This window comes from Antechinus flavipes, chromosome 1 (assembly GCF_016432865.1).
Source record: "Antechinus flavipes isolate AdamAnt ecotype Samford, QLD, Australia chromosome 1, AdamAnt_v2, whole genome shotgun sequence".
NCBI classification, from domain to species: Eukaryota; Metazoa; Chordata; class Mammalia; order Dasyuromorphia; family Dasyuridae; genus Antechinus; species Antechinus flavipes.
Genome location: NC_067398.1, coordinates 135,950,418 through 135,963,228, shown reverse-complemented (window position 1 = coordinate 135,963,228; position 12,811 = coordinate 135,950,418).

Below are 12,811 nucleotides of genomic sequence, written 5' to 3'. Positions count from 1 at the left end.
ATTTGGGAGTGGAGAACACAGGTATGTTTGTGAATAGGTCAGAGATCAAGATATATACTTTCTGATCTTGTATCTTGTCCAATCTTTTGCAGTATTCTAGCTGCATTTTCCAAATTCTTCATTTTACTATCATTACATGCATACATACTTGTATATATACACATATTAATGGTAGTAAGATATACATGTACATTTCCTCTTCATTTGTGGCTAGTGATATGTACTAGTCATAGGAGTGTATGTTATCAGATACTTACTATCTATATATTTTACTATCTATGGACTTCTTTTTTCTATCTAATTTGGGATGAAAGCTTCTAAAGAACTCAGGGATTCCCCTTTCCCCTTATTTAGTAAATTTGCAGTGATGAAGAGCACATGGTAAGGACTTCAGAATTATTTTTAACCCATGTTCAGTACTGATGAGATTTAATATCCTTTAAAATATTGTAAGATTTAACTTCATTTATATTTATGCACGTAACATATGAGAGGCAGAAGGGCATAGTGGATAGAAGGCTGCTTCTGACAAATCCTTATTGTGTGACTGTGGACAAATCACTTAATCTCTGACTTAGCCAGGCAATGAATGCTTTGAAACTCTAAGTTACCGATTTGTATAGATGGAAGAAATTTTCATACCATACTACATATATATTATTGTTCACATACATTCATGAATATATTCATATGCCAATTTTCTAAAACTTTAAGTTACAGAATTTGCTGATTTGCATTAATAGAGATAATTTTTATACAGAGACTTTCCTACTCCACTGATTCCTCTCCCCACTTTCCACTTTCAAATATATTGTTTTGAGTAGTGTATATCTCTCTCTATATTCTTGTGTTCACATACACACATTCTCTTAATTTTCCAGATCTATATAAAATGCAGAAAAGAATCGATGATGTGGGTGATTTAAATATAAAAATTATATAGATTTTTTTTGTCATGATTATGCAATATGTTTGATGTAACCATATGTTTCCCTTTGGGGAAGTGGATGAAATTTGTATCATAAAAATGTTTTAACTTCGAACAATCTAGGCTAGTTTCTTCATAATGTCAATAGAATTGGGTGCAAAAAAATTATTATGGCCTACTCATTTTCTTTTTGTCTAGATGGTGCCAAACATCCAATCCTGATCAGTTGATCAAGTTGATCAAACCCATTTGTTTTAGCATCACAGAGGCACAATCTAATCACCTTTGTTGGATCTGGATGTAGGAGTGTGAACATAACTTTTCTTATGCAAGCACTATTGCTTATAGGAATACTCTGGCACTAGTGGCGAGCCCAACAAAAAAAATTACTTCTCACTCCAGAAAGGGTGCAGGTCAGGGTTGAGGTTACTGGCAAGCACAGTGTGGAAAACACAAATTCTATGTTGCTTTTGCCCTTGTGAACAAGCAACCTGGTATTTACTTTGCAATACAGACTCATCCTGTTTTTCAGCTGCACCTTGGTAAGTATTGATCTATTTGGTAAAATGTCTATTGTGATTCTGCATAGTAAAACAGTAATGAATACTGTTATTGTATTCTGTGCTCTCTGGCCATCTTCCTAGGAATGAGTCACAGGTCAATACTTGTTCCATATGTGCGTCCTCTGTGCATCAGCAGAAGATCAATCCGATTGCAGTAGGGTGGAATTGTATCACACCTGTTTGGTGACATCACAGAGAACAGCTGTTGTTTCTTGTATTATTTTATCTCCTTTAAGTGTTAAATATTGGGTTTACATCTGCCAAAATGTCAGGGTCACATTTTAAAATAAAAATGCTTTCTTTCATTTATTTGTGTGCTTCCATTTTCAACTTTGTTCCCCCTTCAACTTTGCCAAAAAGTAAATGTAAATTAACAGAAGGCACAATAGGACTACTTTGTAGCTGAGTTTCTAATCGTGGCACAAAAACTCTGCTGTTTTTTACTGTTTTTTTTTTTTATGACATCAAAAGAAATCCTTTTTATAAAATTTATAAATTGTAAAAACTACAGTTTAGCAAATGCTTAAATGAAAATTTTAGGAAAACTTCCATATAAATGATTGTTTGGAGCTAAATTTTAGATCTCCAAATGAGGTTTTTGTTTTGTCTTTTGCTTTTGCTCTTCGTGTATATGTATATATGGAATGTATGAGAATAATGAACTAATTTTTTTTTATCTTTTACCTTAAAAATGAAATGTTCCACAATTTTGACTATAGGTAATTTACAAACTGGAAGCATCTAGGTGGTGCAGTGGATAAAATGCCAGGTCTGAAGTCAGGAAGACTCATCTTCCTATGTTCAAATGTGGTCTTAGACATTTCTCAGCTGTATGACCCTGGACAAATCATTTCACTCAGTTTGCTTCGATTTCCAAATCTGGAAAATGAACTGGAGAAGGGAACAGCAAACCATTGCAATGTCTTTGCCAGAAAAAATTCCAAATGAGATCATGAAGAGTCAGAGAGGTTTGTACTGATTGAATAACAAATTTGCAAACTGAATATTAAAAGCTCCAACTATCAAATCAGATATGATAGAAGAAGAAAACTTTTTCTTTGGCAAGAAAGACTAAAGTTATTATATAAAAGGCAGATTTTTGTATAGAAACAGTCGGTTATGTATGATTATAGTTTGGGGAATTGGTAGGACTAGGCTTTGGGAATAGGGCTAACTTCTAATAGCTGACCTGCTTCTCTCTCAGTTGAAAAGCACCTTGAACATCTTAACACAAAAAAACTTTCTTTACAAGAGAATCTAACTTATTAGTTTATTCATTTTAAAAACAAAGACAAGCAGCAAAATATGTTTGGTGGGGTATCAGCAAAACAATCAATCAAATAGAGCATTTCCTTTTTGAATCAGTTAATTTTACTTTATTGGGTAAAGCTACTAGTAGTCACTAGAATTCTTTATTTTTGGTACTGATCATTTTTTATCCATTTACATTGACCTTCACTTTTTTATTATAGCTTTTTATTGACAAAACATGTGCATGGGTAATTTTTCAACACTGACCCTTGCAAAAATTTCTGTTCCAACTTTTCCACTTCTTCCCTCCACCCCCTTCCCTAGATGGCAGGTAGTCCCATACATGTTAAATATGTTAAAGTATATATTAAATACAATATATGTATACATATTTATGCAGTTATCTTGCTGCACAAGAAAAATCAGATTTAGAAAGAAGGTAAAAATAACCTGGGAAGAAAAACAAAAATGCAAGCAAACAATAAGAAGGAGTATAAATGTTATGTTGTTTTCCACACTCATTTCCCAGTGTTCTTTCACTAGATATAGCTGGTTCTGTTCATTACTATTAATTGGAACTGATTTGGATCCTCTCATTGTTGTTGTTGTTTTAATATAGCTTTTTATTAACAGAACATATGCACGGGTAATTTTTCAACATTGTCCCTTGCAATCACTTCTGTTCCAACTTTTCCCTTCCCATCCTCTACTCCCTCCCCTAGATGGCAGGAAGTCTCATACATGTTAAACATGTTAAAGTATATCTTAAATACATTATATATGTACACATCTGAATAGTTTTCTTGTTGCACAAGAAAAATCAGATTCAGAAAGGTAAAAATAACCTGGGAAGAAAAACAAAAATGCAAGTAGTCCATATTCATTTCCCAGTGGTTCTGTTCATCATTGATCAATTGGAACTGAATTGGATCTTCTCATTGTCGAAGATAGCCACTTCCATCAGAATTGATCCTCATATAGTATGATTGTTGCAGTGTATACTGATCTCTTAGTTTCTGCTCATTTCACTTAGCATCAGTCCAAGCCTCTCTGTTTTCATCCTGCTGGTCATTTCTTACAGAACAATAATATTCCATAACATTCGTATTCCATAATTTACTCAGCCATTCTCCAATTGGTGGATATCCATCCAATCTTCAGTTTCTAGCCACTATGAAAAGGGCTGCCACAAACTCTTTTGCACATACAAGTCCCTTTCCCTTCTTTAATATCTCTTTGGGATATAAACCCAGTAATAACACTGCTGGATCAAAGAGTATACACAGTATGATAACTTTTTGGGTATAGTTCCAAATTGCTCTCCAGAATTGACCTTCACTTTTTTTCTTTCTCTGTAGAAGAGATTTATTTGATCTCCAGAACTTATCAATGTGTGAACTTCAGTCTTTTTAACACTGAGTACATATACTCTACTCTGTAGTTGGTGGGGCTGTTTTAGCAAGCACATCTTCCTCTCATGATCAACAGAAAATCCTTGTTCAAAACAACAGATGACCTCTGTTGAATGCTGACTAGCCATTTCATCTGTCTGTCTGTGCACCTGTTTGCTTAGTTTCTCTTACACATTTTGCTTGTGGTTCCTAGTTTTTTGTTTGCTTCATAGCAGCAGGGGTCTATACCAGGTAGGTGCTCAAGATGTATTTGTTGATTGCCCATCTGAGGACCTCAGGACTTGAGTTACTGACTGCTTTTGGATCCACAGGAGCTGAGATGCAAAGAACACAACTTTAGTGCAAGTGGCCCTCTGATATTTCTCCCTTGCTACTGTCATCATTGTCTATTTTCATTTACCATGAAGTATGACTCCTCTGAGCTATTTATGAATGAAGCAGGCAGCTGAATAGGATGTCAGTGGCAGGTATAAAGTTCACAGGTGAGTTGAAAATAACTCCTTCTGTGGTTCTTCAGTTAAGCATACAGTTTGAGAATGTATTTCTTCAACTTTTTTTTTCCCAAAAGGATCTGTGTGCTCTTTGAAATTCATTTTTCACTTTATGTAAGGTGGTAAAACTCTGGAAAACTTTGGGGTTTCTTAATGCAGGCTGATACATGGTATATCTGTTTGTCTACTTCTGTGTGTCTCTGCCTCTCTCTGTTACTCTCTGTCTGTCTCCTCTTTATTTTTGTCTCTCCGATTCTCTTTGTGTGACTCTGCCTCTCTGCCTCTGTGTCTCTTCTTTTTTTGGTTTCTGTATTCCCAGTGATTAATACATTTGCTGGCACACAGAAGGAGTTTAATCAATAGAAGGTGCTTGTCACCTAAGTGAGTGGGTTGTACAAGTTTCTTCACTGCTCTTTAAGGATGATTATCAAATGAATGTTAAACAATTTTTCTTTACATCTAATTGGAAAAAATAAAATACTATTTTAAAAAAGGATGATTATCAGTTAGTGGTCAATTAACAAATTATATATTCTTCTGGTGACATCATGCTAATTCTCCTAGGGATGTTTAATCACTTGTGTTATCTTCTTATAGGAGTTCTTTGAGATAAACTTAACTCCTTAAATGAATTAGCACACTGGCACACTGAGTTTTTCTATTGATATGTACCCTTTAGTGATGATATTTCATTGTTTATGATTTCTTTTCTTTCTGCCGATTAGAAATGTATCTATAACATTGTATTATGTATATATATATAAATTAAGAGTTCCTTCTGTGCTAAGATAAGGATGTTGTCACATGTAGTCACTTATTTATTGAGGTTTTTGGGACCTTTATGGCTCCATCTTCCTCTTGTCTTTCTCTCACGCATCATCTGTCAGTGGAGGAAGAAGCACTAGAGCTTTTCCTTCCAAAAAGCTTGATAACTGAGATTTCAAAATCTTGTACTCCTTGCATGGGTCCATCCATTTCTCATGCAAACATCATATTCAGGAGTCAATTATACTATTTGTTGTTTATCCAACAATGTTATTAAATATTTAACAAAGAGTTGGGATCAAATGGTAGTGACACAGCCTTCAGAAGAGAGGACAAAAGATACAGCAAGTGTTGAAATGATTTTAATATTAGCTGTACTTTATCATTTATTTTGCTATTATAGAAATTACATAAATTAGTGCATAAAAGTCCTTTGAACTAATCTTTGTTGGTAGGTGTACTTTTTTCCCTTCTATATCATTTCTTCAACACCATAATCACAATTTTCTATACATACCTTTGTGTAGATACACCCAGATGCAGACACAAACACAGATGGAGGCCCAGATCCAGATATACATGGAGATAGATGCTCACACATTTCCAGTCGTAAGGTAAAGCACTGCCTGTTATAAACCACGCTAAGGTCATTATTTGTCATTTTTTGCAGGAATTTAGTCATGGACAGAAAGAGGGGGTAGAGAAGAGAGAACCCAAAGTCTTCAAAGATTCCCAAAGAAAGTTGAAGAAAGTACATTAGATACTACTTACACATTCAAAGTTCTGGAAGAGGTATACTATCTTTTGAGTTGAAAGAAAATACATATGTCTACCTGTGCTTCTAACTTGTTTAGAAAAATGCTTACTTACTTACTTACTTACTTGACTGTATGATCCTGAACCAGCTACTAAAAGTCTTAGAATTTCTGGCTATACATTTCAGAGCAGTGGCTGACCTGCATTGGTAGAGAGGGTTTCCTCACTTGGAGGAAATAACAAGCATTGTCCAAAAACCAAACCAAACCAAAACAAATTCTGGTAGGATATGGTATCATTAAGAATTATTATAATGAAAAGATTTACTTATTACAAAAATATAGTCAAATCTAGTGATGATTTCTAATAGCAATGGCAGTCATACAAAAAAAAAACAAGTTGAGTTTTTCTCTTACACAGTGTTTCGTATTTAAATCTGAATCTCTGGACAAAAATATTGAAATATGATATACTGGAAAGAGGGCAGCTAGGTGGCATAGTGGATTGAGTGCTGAGCCTGGAGTCAGTAAGATTCACCTTCTTGAGTTCAAATGTGGTCTCAGACAATTACTAGTTGTATATCCCTGGGTAGGTCACTTAATCTTGTTTGCCTCAGTTTCCTTCTCTAGAAAACGAACTTGAGAAGGAAATGGCAAACCACTTCAGTATATTTGCCAAGAAAATCCCAAATGGGATCATAGAGTTGAAAAGGACTGAATCAACTGAACAATAGGTACAATGGAAGGAATGCTGGACTGAAAGTCAGAAGATCTGCCTTTGACTCTTGATCCTACTGCACACAATTTGGCCAAGTCATTTCACTTCTCAGTTTCCTCATCTGTAAAATGAAGGAATTGGATTAAGTTCCCTTCCAGATCTAAGCCTATGGGGACAGCTAGATGGGATAGTGGATAGAGCAACAGCCCTGAAGTTAGGAAGTAATTTAATCCCAATTGTCTCACCAAAAACAAAGACAGATTTGAGCCTATGACCCCATGACCATTCATTGCAAAATGGTGGAAGGGAAGTCTTCATTTACTTTTTTCTCTCTTTCTCTACATTCTCCTCTCTCTTCAGTGCTGGGGTTACTTACATTGGACTTCTACCCATGATCTGTGTTCTTCATATAAAAATTGTCTTCTCATTGGTTTTAAAACTTTTCTATTTTACACTTTAAATAATATTAAACGTCACATTTTGATAGGTAAAAAGCAAATTTCTCTTTAGTAACTTAAACAAATGTAAGTTAGTAATGGACAATAAATATAAGAGTCATGAATACAATATACTGATTGGTAATATAGTAACATCCTCTTTATCCCAGGATATACTAGAATATTCCTTTCTATTTTGAACTTCTCTTTAGACATTTTTTCAGAAAAAAAAAGTTGGTAAAAAAACCCTCCCTTTATCTAGAAGATTTTTTTTTCTGAGTTGAGGGCTGCTCTAAGTGTCAAGAACTGTATGACCCCCTACAAATGAAAGAAAATTTAAGATTAATAAGACATAAGACATTCATTTGGTTTTCTAATATGTTATCCAGAAATGACTCTTTTGAACCTTTTTCAATATGATTTCTTTGCAAATAGGAATGTGGAAATCATCATAAAAAATATGTGTTAATGGCTCACATGCTGGGCAAATGGGAATGTGACATAAAAAGAGCTAGTGTGGCCATATACTTGGAAAATAAATGCTCTATTAAGGAAGTTTAGTGAAAAATTCACAAGAATCAAAAGAATACATCCTTTCTAGTGCCAAGATTTTCTTTGATGAAAGAACTTGAAGTGTATATGTTACTATTTATGTATGTAAACCTTTGCCTCCAAGATAAGTTCCAAAATGTACAAAGATGTGTATGTTGAGATTGTCTGCTGTTCAAAGTGTCCATAATGTTTGGTGGGAAGTAGTGAACAGAGTACCATTATTGGGATCAAGAAGACGTGGATTCAAGCCCTGCTCTGGATGTATACTTGTTTTGTGTTCAGAGGCATCATACTTGTGATTTAACTGATAAAAAAGAACATCACCTTTGAAACTTACTCCAGCGATGTGGATCAGCAACTCAGCAGTAATTTATAGTTTGGAGAATTGTCTGGGGTAGGGAGAGGTTATCTGACTCACTGCAGATGTGATGATCTATATCTATCTATCTATCCATACACACACACACACACACACATACACACACACACACACACACACACACACACACATTGAGGCATGTTGCATCCCATGGAATAAGGAGTATAATTATATTATATATTATTTCTGATACTGAAGATGTAATATTAAGTTAATAAAATGTCTGTAGTGTAGTCAGGTTCACTGGGAAAGTCATGTTGTTGAGTCATTTCAGTTGTGTCCAACTCTTTGTGACCCCATTTGGAGTTTTCTTGGCAAAGATACTGAAGAGGTTTGCCATTTTATTCTTCAGTTAATTTTATAGATGAGAAATTGAGGCAAACAGAATTATGTGACTTGCCCAGAGTCACACAGCTAGTAAGTATCTGAAACCAGATTTGAACTCAAGTTTTCCAGATTCTGGAACTGGTGCTATATCCATTGAGTCATTTACCTGTCCACTGAGAACATCTACTACTTCCCAAATTAACTTAATGTTTGAAGTAATAATTGCTAACATTTATACAGCACTTTGATATTTGTGAATTGCTTTAGAATTATCTTATCAAATTCATCAATCAAATCTCTAACTTCCCATACTATATATATATATATATATAGTATGGGAAGTTAGAGATTTGATTGATGAATTTGATAAGATAATTCTAAAGCAATTATATATATATATATATACACACACACACCAAACTATAGATAACTTAATTTCAGTAGTATTGCATCTTCAATATCAGAAATATTATATAGCAATGTGTATATTTGTGTGTGAATGTGTGTGTATACATAGACAATTGATCATTATTCTGTAGTGAGTCAGCCCTAAAAGGTAGGTGCTATTAATATCATTTTGCACATGAGGAAATTGAGTCAGTTAAAGATAAGTGACTTGTTCAGGGTCACAAAGCTAGCAAGTATCTGAGGCTGGATTTGAATTCAGGTTTTTCTGATTCCAATTCCAGGGCTCTATCCACTGAGCCACGTACCTACCTTTAGTGCCACCATTAAAACTCTATTCCTTTATTACATATCTTCAAAAGCCGGAGGGAAGTCAAATATGTCTTGTACGATTAACATGCTAAGGGTTTTTAGTCATTTACCCCTTCATGTAAATGAGAAACTCAAGAAGTCAGGGGTCATTTGCAAGGAAAGCAAATAACATTACAAAGAAAGGAATTAGGAGGAAATCAAGACTACCTTTTCTACTTGATTTTGCCTGGACACCAATCCTTTGTGGTAGAAGAAATCTTTTTCCTGCTATCATCAGAAATGTATTGGGAATACTGGTCAACCTTCCAAAGCTTCTTTGAGAACAGGTTATTATATAAACCTAAACTCACTTTCTTTTGCTATTTTTGCTATTTCAGAGTAGTTTTGACTAGTTCATTGTCAGTGTGAAAGGAGGCCTCTAGTGATATATAAAAGCAATTTCTGCTTGGATTTACATAGTTTAATACTTTTAATCAATGCTTTCTAAAAAGGCATAGATGTCATACTCATTAAATTGACAGGTGATATAAAGTTGGGAAGCACAGTCAATACACTGCATGACTGAATCAGAACCCCAAAAGATCTTGACAGGTTACAGCTTTGGTTAAATCAAATAAGTTGCAATTCAATAAGGATCAATTAAACACAGGTACACAAAAAACCAAATCAACAATGCAAGATGGGAAATGCATAGTTAGACAAAAGATGTTTTGAAAAAATTCTTGGGGATTTTATTGCCTTGTAAACTCAATTTGAGTTATTAGTTTGTTGTGTCAGTCCAAACCTCTAATACCATATAAGGCTGCATTAAATGAGGAAGAGCTACTTTTTGTGTTGGCTAAGAATTGGAAATTGAGGGGATGCCAATCAATTGGGGAATGACTGAACAAGTTGTGGTATATGATTGTAATGGAATATTATTGTGTAGTAAGAAATGAGAAGCAGGATGACTTCAGAAAAACCTGGCAAGATTTACATGGACTAAGCCAGAGTAAAGTGACCAGGACAAGGAAAACATTGTAACAGCAATATTGCACAATGAATAATTGAATGTCTTGGAAATTTTCAGCACTACAACAATCCAAGACTATCCAAAGGAGTCATAGTGAAAAATGCTATGCCTCTGGAGAAAGAAATGATGGCATCTGAAAACAGACCAAAGCATGCTATTTTTTTCTTTTCTTCCTCCCTCTCCCTCCCTCCCTCCTTCCCTCCCTCCCTCCCTCCCTCCCTCCCTCCCTTCCTTCCTTCCTTCCTTCCTTCCTTCCTTCCTTCCTTCCTTCCTTCCTTCCTTCCTTCCTTCCTTCCTTCCTTCCTTCCTTCCTTCCTTCCTTCCTTCACAACTTTGATAAGACCACAGATAATTCACAGGGGTCCTCAAACTATGGCCCGTGGGCCAGATGTGGCAGCTGAGGATGATTATCCCCCTCATTCAGGGCAATGAAGTTTCTTTATTAAAAGGTCCACAAAACAAAGTTTTTGTTTTTACTATAGTCCGGCCCTCCAACAGTCTGAGGGACAGTGAATTGGCCCCCTATTTAAAAACTTTGAGGACCCTGCAAAATAATTAAATATTAATCAAATATATTTGTTTACATAAATCAATGAGCAGAATTTATATTTTGTAATAATTAATCGTTTCTCTTAACTGCTAGGGTCAAAGTGCTAGGTTGCATATAGTATACAGTCTAGCATGGAGTAGCATTCACTCATTTAGTCCTTTGTCTTCCTATTGCTTTCTCTGAACCCACTAGAAGCCCCATGGTCATTAGCACTGGAGCAGTGTGAAGTTTGAAGATTTTGTATCTTTGATGTCTGTGCCACTTTAGAAATCAATCCATTTCCCTTTGGATGGTAGATCTTCCTTCTAATAAAATAGAATTGTTATTGTTTGTCCTTCATTCTTGAAGAGGACTATGACATCAGCAAATTGATACCATGACATACAACTGAATTAGGTTTGAAGGAGGGCTGTGCAAGGTCACCTGATTCACTTTCCCCTCTAGACCCATCTGGGTCCAGTGGCAAGATATAGATCAAGATGACATGAGATGACTTTGGATGTAATGGGAAACCTTGACCTTTTTAAGTTAAGGTCTTCAACAGGTCTCAGTTTGACTGAGGCAGCTCCCATTCAGATTAAGTCTGAGTAGCAATAGACAAAGAATCTTCTCTTTAGCCTAGTCCAAAAAAAATCCAAATGAATGAATGAATGGGGAAGGGAAACCCTCTGGGTTTCTGGCCAAAGCAGAAAAGACTGCTATTTACATTCAATTTTAGTCAATCAGGATCTAAATAATGACCAAATGGGGCTTGGCCTAGGAACTATTGGTGGCCAATTAGAATCATACTGGTTTTGGTTTGAGACCTGGTTCCTTTAGATAGAAATCTAGCCAGTAAATCTCAAGATATCTTGGAAGGGTTCAGAGGGGCAAAAGAGGAAAAAAATATTTTCAAAAACACCCGGAGGTAAAGATATGATACTCTATGTGAACAGAGGGAGGAAAGGAAGGAAGAAAAGGAGAAAGGGAAGAGGGGGATAAGGGAGGAAAGAGGAGAGAAGAAAAAAGGGAAGGAATGAATGAATGAAGAAAGGAAAAAAAAAGGAGGGTATGGAGGGAGAGAGGGAGAGAAAAAAAAGAATGAAGGAGGAAGGGAGGAAGGAAGAGAGGAGGAAAAGGAGGATGGAAGGGAGGGAGGGAGGGAGGAAGGAAGGAAGGAAAAAAATCTTCAAACTGACCAATTCCAGGCCAGCTTTTCTTGAAGAGACACCAGGAAGATGTGAATTGGATTTACATACAAGTGAATTGTATTTAAGTGACAGAGGGCTGTGTAAAGTCACTTCCAGTATCTTTGCCAAGAAAACCCCACCTAGGGTCATGAAAAACAAAACTCTTCAGAGTTAACTTACATCATAGATAGTAGAAAGAACAGAGTCAGAAAATCTAGATATGAGATCCGACTTGGACATTTCCTTAATTGTGTGACCTTTTTAACATCTCTGAGATTCAGTTTTCTCATCTAGAAAATAGGTATCACCTACCTCAAAGGGTTTGAAAAAAATGTTTTATAAATCTTAAAAATGTTATATATATTAGTATTGGAGAAAGTTCCAGATCTGGAGTCAAAAAATTCTGCCTCTGATGCTTTCTTTGTAATACTGGGAAATTCTGGCATTTATGAAATGAAGATAATAGCACCTACCTCCCAGGGTTGTTGTGAGAATCAGATGAGATAATATACATAAAGTCATCTGTGAAAATTAAAGTGTCATATAAATGTTATTAACATCAAAGTGAGTCCATACCATTATATCACCTCTTCCTCCTCCTCCTTCTCTTCCTTTTCCTCCTCCTCTTTTCCTCCTTTTCTTCCTCCTCCTCCTTTTCCTCTTCTGCCTCTTCTTCCTCCTCTTCTTTCTTCTCCTCCTTCTCATCAGAGACATGTATGATAGAATATGGTGGACTAGTCACAGAGAGAGGTCAAAGGATAGCAGACTGGAAATCTGAAGATTCT